Here is a 9,120-nt window from a genome sequence, read left to right on the forward strand (position 1 = left end):
TTCACTATGTGCCAGGGACTGTGCCAGGCACGCCCTATACTTGAGGCCATACAACACTCACGTGATTGCTCTGAGGTAGTTGCTACCACTACCTCCATTTTCGAGATGAGGGTTGGAAAGTTAGAGACTTAACCATGGACCTACATCCAGGAAGCGCTAGAGTGTTCTTTTAAAAACAGATCCAGGGTCGCCTGGGTGGCTCAGCCAGTTGAAACGGGGACTCTTGATTTCGGCTCAAGTCATGATTTCACAGTTGTGGGATCAAGCCCCGCATCGGGCTCTGCCCTCAGCACAGAGTCTGCTTGAGATCTCTCTACCTCTCTCTCTGCCCACCCCACCGCTCATGCACTCTCTAAAAATAAATAAATAAATTATAAATTAAAAAAGAGATCCAAAATCTCAACCCCCGAGTTCTAAGATTTCGTCTTCTGCAATGACTTTGGGAAATGCCAATGTGGGAGATAATTTTGTTTTCAATTTTTTTTTCAAATGTTTATCTCACTTGGCCTGAGATTTTTTTCGGTTCTGTAGAGGACATTCAATGTTTGTTCTAATCACTTTGGTCACAGAAACCCAACACAATTCACATTTTCCATCCCAGAAATAACTTGCTGTTTCAATCATCTCTGTGATTTGTTCTGGAAAGAAAGGATGTATCTACAAAATAGATAGGCGTAACTTTTCATTTACTCATTCATTTAACAGTGCCTGGCACACGAACATTCCATAAATATTTTAATGATAAATAGAGTAGACATGGTTCTTGTCTACGGGGATGTCATATTTTAGTAGGCTCTGGTTTATGACAACATTTTAGCATGAAATAAGATCAGGGAACTTTGTGAGCAATATGTTTCCCATGGCTTGATGCAAAATAGATGGAAAACTTCCTAATCTGAATGCAGTCATGTCTTCTCCCATCCACACGTGTGGTGGGTCTTCCAACTCCCTTGCTGTTGCCTCTCCCCTAATTTGGCCCTTCGGCAAAGTGGCTGGACATTTCACTGTTGCCCTTTCCCCAAATCATCTGGGCCATTTAACACTTGACATCAAGGAGAGTGGAATCTGCCATCCTGAGCTGTTCGTAACTCTAGTAGTGTTGAAGGATTTCATTTCCTTTGGTGCCCGTGGTTCTTGGTCATGCTGCTTGGAAGAATAAAGAGGTAGACCAGAGGAAGAGTGGTGGGCAGCAAAGCAAAAGCAAAGTTTTCTGAGCAATAGTACAAAGCTCTGAACGAACAGGGAGGGGACCTGATAGAGTTGCAACAGGGAGGGGACCCGAGAGAGTTGCCACCGGAGTTTCTAAGTCTAAGGGTTTTTATGGGTTTGCTGGTGGGCTGTTTTAATCTGATTAACCCTCCCTGAGCCTGTCATCCAATCAGGTTTTTGTCATCTACCTAGCACGTGGGAAAGGGTGGACGGCTCCTTCCAGAGTGGTGTAAAATTCTTTTAAGGGTGGTTTCCTCTTAGGGTGGGGGTCCCTTGTTCCTGCCTGCCTTTCTTCCAACTATCCTTCATTAGGAGCATCTCTTATCTGTTACCACTGGTCTTTTCACAACCAAGCAGGGATGTGCAGGTGCTGGCACAGTTTAACCATGAAGGAACTGGGGCTTTGAAAAGTTGTAAGACTTGGCCATGTTTTCATGATGCAGATGGGATCCAAGCTCAGAATCTGCTAAATACAAAGCCAAAGATTTGCCTTTTATGTAGTGCTGGATCCACTGATGTGACTTGAAAGGATACATTATTGATCCAAAATAATTTTTCTACTACCTGACCTTTGACCGATATAATTTTCTTCTTATAGGTAGATCACAAAATATTGGAGAAAGTGCTGGACAAGCAGTGGAAAGATCTTGGATCCTAACTTCAGGCATACTCTTTGCTAAATATGTTTTCCCCTCTCTAAAATTCAACTTCTTTATCTATCAAAATGCATACCTTTTCTCTGGGTTTTGCGTTTGCTTGTTTTTTAACAGCAACAAAAGAATGATTTATGTGAAGCACAGCCCTGTCTCCATCACTTCACAATAGGACAGGAGTAGAGAAGAGTCACCCTGCAAGTGTCATTCAGTCCAAGGTAGAGCTCCATGCCTCCCAAGACAACGGACCCATTACCCTCAAAGACCCATGCCTAGAGCCAAGCTGAACACACAAACAGGCCAGCCACAGGAAGCTTCAAGCTTCCCATCTGCAGCCTTCTACCCTCTCCACCCTCAGTCAGGCACCTCCCAGCCTCTGAGCCACCAGGGAGCTTTCCGTTAAAATGGGTTTATGTGTCACATAAAATAAGAGATTACTCTCTGGAATCTGTTGTTCTGTAGAAGGTTTAAAATGACTCCCCCCACCCACACATGTAATCCTGATCAGCAGTGACCACTCTTCCTCTATTCACCAGAGATGCTGCCCTTTGAAAAGATTGCCACCTCAGCTACATACTCGTTTCTCTGTTGGCCTCACTGAAATCTCCTGTCTTCACCTAAGATAGGAAGGAATCCAGGTACTTTCTTTCCCAGGTTCAGAGGCTGAGAGGAAGAGCCCTGATGGATTAGAAAAAAAAAAAAAAAATTCATTCCTTCTGTTCCCCTCAAGAGATTTTTGTGGAGATCTTTGCTAAAAAGTGTTCTGGTCCATTCCCGAAAAGTTAGTTTAGATTTGGAGGACAAACAAGCACAGAGGCAGGCAGCCTTTCCGATTAGGTATTAGGTTTGAGGATACAGGATGCGAGGAAGAGGAGTATAAAATCCCAAGTTGATTTCTTCATCAGCTCTTCTAGAAAAACTCAGAGGATGGACACTAAGAAGATCCCACCTTCCCCAAGCCTTGGGGACAATTCCTAAAGTTCTGCTATCATGGACTGGTCATTTTTGACAAAGTCACAGTGAAAGAGACAAGAATATAGAAAGGCATCTCTAAAGGAACATTTTTTAAAGGATTTATTTATTATTTTGAGAGAGAGAGAGCACAAGCAGAAGGGGCAGAAGAAGAAGGAGAAAGAATCTCAAGCAGACTCCGTGCTGAACATAGACCCCAATGCTGGGCTCAATCTCACGACCCTGAGATTACAACCTGAGCTGAAACTAAGAGTTGGACGCTTAACCAACCGCCACCCTGGCACCACTTTAAAGGAACTTCTCACTCAGGCATCAGGGGCTCTGAGTAGGGTCCAAAGGTACTGATGTTTGGTATCAGAACTGTTTTTTTGGGTTTTTTTTTTAAGTGTTCTTTTTTTAATTTTATTATGTTATGTTAGTCACCATACAATACATCATTGGTTTTTGATGTGGTGATCCACAATCCATTGTTTTCGTATAACACCCAATGCTCCATGTAGTACGTGCCCTCCTTAATATCCATCACCGGGCTAACCCATCCCCCACCCCCTCCCCTCTAAAACCCTGTTTGTTTCTCAGAGTCCATAGTCTCTCATGGTTCATCTCCCCCTCCAATTCCCCCCCCCATTTTTCCCTTCCTTCTCCTAATATCCTCCATGCTATTCCTTATGTTCCACAAATAAGTGAAACCATATGATAATTGACTTTCTCTGCTTGACTTATTTCACTTAGCATAATCTCCTCCAGCCCCATCCATGTTGATGTAAAAGTTGGGTATTCATCCTTTCTGATGGCTGAGTAATATTCCATTGTATATATGGACCACATCTTCTTTATCCGTTCATCTGTTGAAGGGCATCTCGGCTCTTTCCACAGTTTGGCTATTGCGGACATTGCTGCTATGAACATTGGGGTACATATGGCCCTTCTTTTCACTACATCTGTGTCTTTGGGGTAAAGCCCCAGTAGTGCAATTGCTGGGTCATAGGGTAGCTCTATTTTTAAATTTTTGAGGCACCTCCACACTGTTTTCCAAAGTGGCTGTACCAGCTTGCATTCCCACCAACAGTGTAAGAGGGTTCCCCTTTCTCCACAACCTCTCCAACATTTGTTGTTTCTTTCCCTGTCCATTTTTGTCATTGTAACTGGTGTAAGGTGGTATCTCAATGTGGTTTTGATTTGGATTTCCCTGATGGCTAATGATGATGAACATTTTTTCATGTGTCTGTTAGCCATTTGTATGTCTTCTTCAGAGAAGTGTCTTTCATATCTTCTGCCCACTTTTTGACTTGATTATTTGTTTTTTGGGTGTTGAGTTTGAGAAGTTCTTTATAGATCTTGGATACCAGCCCTTTATCTGTAGTGTCATTTGCAAATATCTTCTCCCATTCTGTGGGTTGCCTCTTTGTTTTGTTGACTGTTTCCTTTGCTGTGCAGAAGCTTTTTATCTTGATGAAGGCCCAAAAGTTCATTTTTGCTTTTGTTTCACTAGCTGTTGGAGATGTATCTTGAAAGAAGTTGCTGTGGCCGATGTCAAAGAGGTTACTGCCTATGTTCTCCTCTAGGATTTGGATGGATTCCTGTCTCACATTGAGGTCCTTCATCCACTTTGAGTTTGTCTTTGTGTATGGTGTTAGAGAATGGTCGAGTTTCATTCTTCCGCATGTGGCTGTCCAATTTTCCCAGCACCATTTATTGAAGAGACTGTCTTTTTTCCATTACATGTTTTTTCCTGCTTTGTCAAAGATTATTTGACCATAGAGTTGAGGGTCCATATCTGGGTTCTCTATTCTGTTCCATTGGTCTATATGTCTGTTTTTGTGCCAGTACCATGCTGTCTTGGTGATCACAGCTTTGTAATATAGCTTGAAATCGGGCAATGTGATGGCCCTAGCTTTGTTTTTCTTTTTCAACATTTCTTGGCTATTTGGGGTCTTTTCTGATTCCATACAAATTTTAGGATTGTTTGTTCCAGCACTTTGAAAAATGTCATTGGAATTTTGATCGGGTTGGCATTGAAGGTATAGATTGCTCTGGGTAGCATAGACATTTTAGCAATGTTTATTCTTCCGATCCATGAGCATGGAATATTTTTCCATCTTTTTGTGTCTTCTTCAATTTCTTTCATGAGTGTTCTGTAGTTCCTAGAGTATAGATCCTTTACCTCTTTGGTTAGGTTTATTCCGAGGTATCTTATGGTTTTTGGTGCTATTGTAAATGGAATCGTTTCTCTAATCTCTCTTTCTACAGTTGCGTTGTTAGTGTATAAGAAAGCAACTGATTTCTGTGCATTGATTTTGTATCCTGCCACATTACTGAATTGCTGGATGAGTTCTAGTAATTTGGGGGTGGAGTCTTTTGGGTTTTCCACATAAAGTATCATGTTGTCTGTGAAAAGAGAGAGTTTGACTTCTTCTTTGCCAATTTGAATACCTTTTATTTATTTTTTTGTTGTCTGATTGCTGTTGCTAGGACTTCTAATACTATGTTGAACAATAGTGGCGAGAGTGGGCATCCTTGACGTGTTCCTGATCTTAAGGGAAAGGCTCTCAGCTTTTCCCCATTGAGGATGATATTTGCTGTGGGTTTTTCATAGATGGATTTTATGAACTTGAGGAATGTTCCCTCTATCCCTATACTCTGAAGAGTTTTAATCAGGAAAGGATGTTGTATTTTGTCAAATGCTTTTTCTGCATCAATTGAGAGGACCATATGGTTCTTCTCCCTCCTTTTATTAATGTGATCTATCACATTGATTGATTTGCGAATGTTGAACCACCCTTGCATCCAGGGGATAAATCCCACTTGGTCGCGGTGGATGATCCTTTTAATGTATAGTTGGATCCTATTAGCTAGGATTTTGTTGAGGATTTTGGAATCCATATTCATCAGGGATATCGGTCTGAAATTCTCCTTTTTAATGGGGTCTTTGCCTGGTTTGGGGATTAAGGTAATGCTGGCCTCATAGAATGAGTTTGGAAGTTTTCCTTCTGTTTCTATTTTTTGAAACAGCTTCAGTAGAATAGGTATTATTTCTTCTTTGAATGTTTGGTAGAATTCCCCAGGGAATCCATCAGGTCCTGGACTCTTGTTTTTTGGGAGGTTATTGATCACTGCTTCAATCTTGTTACTGGTTATTGGCCTATTCAGGTTGTCAATTTCTTCCTCTTTCAGTCTTGGCAGCTTATAGGTTTCCAGGAAGGCCTCCATTTCATCCAGGTTGCTCAGTTTATTGCCATATAGTTGTTGATAATAATTTCTAATAATTGTTTCTATTTCCTTGGTGTTAGTCGTGATCTCTCCCCTTTCATTCATAATTTTATTAATTTGGGTCCTTTCTCTTTTCTTTTGGATAAGTCTGGCCAGTGGTTTATTGATCTTATTAATTCTTTCAAAGAACCAACTTCTAGTTTCGTAGATCTGATCTACTGTGTTTCTGGTTTCTAATTCGTTGATTTCTGCTCCAATTTTAATTATTTCTCTTCCAATGTGTGGCTTAGGCGTTGTTTGTTGCTTTTTCTCTAGTTCTTTAAGGTGTAGAGTTAGTTGGTGAATTCAGGATTTTTCTATTTTTTTGAGTGAGGCTTGGATGGCTATGTATGCCCTAAAGTCCTTTCCCCGCTGCTACTGGTCTGCGAGTCTGTGCCCATCTGCAGCGCACGAGGCTGTCACTCACCGGCAGTGTAGGATCCCCAGGGCCAGGCACCCTCCCGCCTCAGTTTATCCTCTGATATCTGCCCGCGGAATCACGGCTCCCTGCTTCGTACCTCAAAACCAACCGCCTGCAATATTGTTTGTAGAGATCCAGATCTTCTTACATCTCAGGCTGGTTTTGTGGGTGCTCAGAGTGGTCTGGTAGATATCCAGCTCAATTCCGGGGACCAGTTGAAATAGGGACCCCTACTCCTTTGCCATCTTCCCCCCTCCACCAGAACTGTTTTTATAAAGTGAAGAGCTCGGGGCACCTGGCTGGAACAGTTGGCTGAGTGTCTCACTCTTGGTTTCAGCTCAGGTCCTAAACTCAGGGTCATGAGATCGAGCCACCCATTGAGTCCCTCTTAGGGCCCCCCATTGAGCCCCACATCAGGTTCCATGCTTGACATGGAATCTGCTTGAGATTCTCTCTCTCCCTCTGCCTCTGCCCTTCTCCCACTTGCACTCTCTTTCTTTCTCTCAAAAAAATCTTCTTTAAAAAAATAAAAATAAATAAAGTGAGGAGCTCATAAATAGGGGGGAAAGACTTAAGACAAAAATTAGGACAAGGAATAGAATCCATAGATTGAGTAGAGGATCACTGTGGTGCTATCGTTGATATTTGTTTCTGCTAAACCCTTCTCCAGTTTCTCAGAAAACCTGAGTTAGCTGTACCAAGCTGTCAGCTGCATGTGCAGGACTGAGCAGTCACTTCCTCACACTCCTTTTATAAGATACTCCCATTTGCCTCAGTCAGAAGGATGCTAATGGGAATATATTTACAAGGGACATAGGAGGGCTGAGGGATGCTCTGGTCCACATGCTCACTGACACAGTTCTGGATGATGGCATGATTGGGACAACTGAGACCACAATGTAGTACCTGAGGGTAGGCTCCCTTATAGTAGTTTGGGGTTTAGAGATGGGGAGCAACGATTAAGTGACTGCAGCCCAGCTGGTGGAAGCTGACTTGGAAAGGGTGGGTGGACACTGGTTAGTTTCAGATGCTTCATGTTCCAGAGAAGGGCCAGGAACCTCAGACATGACACTACCTGCTTGCCAGATCCTCTGAAAGAGGAACGTCCCTTTCCATGAACTCCTCCAGGCCTCTGGGGAAAGTCTGGCCTTCTAGAAACTTTTGTGAGTGTCATTTAAAAAGACTAATAAGAAGGCAAAGTCCAAGGATGAATGGCCATGCCACTGAAGCTCAAGAACCTCACTACCTTTTGGCTGCTAACACATGAAGTGGAGAGGAGAGTCGTAGAACTCAGCATTACTTATGATTCCAGAGCCTTTGCTGCATGTGTTGTGTGACATCCATCTCTGTGCAGCTTTGGTGATCAGGGAAGTCTCTGAGGAACCACTTCCTGGAGAAAGAAAGTGGTTGGTTGGGCTCTCCTTGAGCCAGGGTTCCACATGGTAACAGAGGTGAAAGTAAGCTAAATGGGGTTGGTGGTGGCAAGCTGTGGTGGCTCTAACTAGTTGGTATGGTTTAGTCTCAGGAAAGTTTAGGCTAGTATATGCCAGAGATCTCTGAAACACCTTACTGTGTGGCGGAGGGCCTCACCAGGCTCAGTATGATGGCCCCATTGTACAGTTCTCCAGGGTGCCCACAACACATCAGCCAAATGCTGGTACAACTCCAGCATGTACCACAAGGGACATCCTAGGACCCGTGGCTTCCTCTGCTGTTTGCCAGGGGCTTGTTCTAATAGCTTTCCAACCAGGGTAAGGGAGGGGCTTCAGCCAGGAGAGCAATGAGGGCTTCCTTACCTATGCCAGTTGGACCCTCTGTTCCATGAAAAGCACCAGTCTCCAAAGAAGAAGGAGTCTAAAGATACTGAGGAGGACCATCTTGAAAAGTTTGGTGTTCAGCCATGTGCTCCAGCCCCAGCCCAGAGAATATCACTCTGAACCTTTCCTTCATACAGGTAACCACATCCTGGTTCCACCACCACAGAGGATAGGGCAAAGAAGGAAGAAATGTGAGCGAACCAGCAGGCCTCATGTCACTTCTTCTGGGAGGATCTCCTGGGCCAACAGAAGTCTCCTAATTTGGCCTCTTTGCATCAAAACAAACACAAACAGCAGTCAAGACAAGGCTAGCATGCCCTTCCTGCTCTACAAGGCTGGGGATTCAGAGGCTGAGGTCATTTAAATGGAGGAGTCCCCCCCAAAAAATAAATAAATAAATGGAGGAGCCCATTACAGGAACTGTTCCCTTGCTTTACCCACTAGGATTAAAAAAAAAAAAAAAGCTTTTTGTTTGTTTATTTGTTTGTTCTTTATTGTTTTCTTCCACGGGAGATGGGTCTGGTGGAATTTTTGGCAGAGGCTTTTATTTCTGTCCCCCCCAGCCAGCACCATGAAGGACAAAAGACACTTTATCGAGATTCTCCTCCATCTTCCCTGGTGGGGTTCCAAGAGGAAAAGCATTCAAGAAGATGAAATCCCATTATATCTTCATCTCCAGGGGGCCACACTCTCACATGGTCTTTAGTAACACATTTTGAATGCTTAACTGAATCTTATTAGAGGATTTATGTGGTATACTGGGTTGAATGATGCCCCACTCCCATCCCCAAAAAGATAC

At 43.2% G+C, this 9,120-nt stretch overlaps 1 pseudogene; it reads right to left on the bottom strand.

Annotated features, from left to right (window-relative positions):
- Positions 1 to 7,209: 7,209 nt before the first annotated feature.
- Positions 7,210 to 8,381, bottom strand: LOC118520662 (bone morphogenetic protein 15 pseudogene; annotated as a pseudogene).
- Between the last annotated feature and the right edge of the window lie 739 nt (positions 8,382 to 9,120).

The sequence above is a fragment of the Halichoerus grypus genome, chromosome 1, assembly GCF_964656455.1.
Source record: "Halichoerus grypus chromosome 1, mHalGry1.hap1.1, whole genome shotgun sequence".
NCBI classification, from domain to species: Eukaryota; Metazoa; Chordata; class Mammalia; order Carnivora; family Phocidae; genus Halichoerus; species Halichoerus grypus.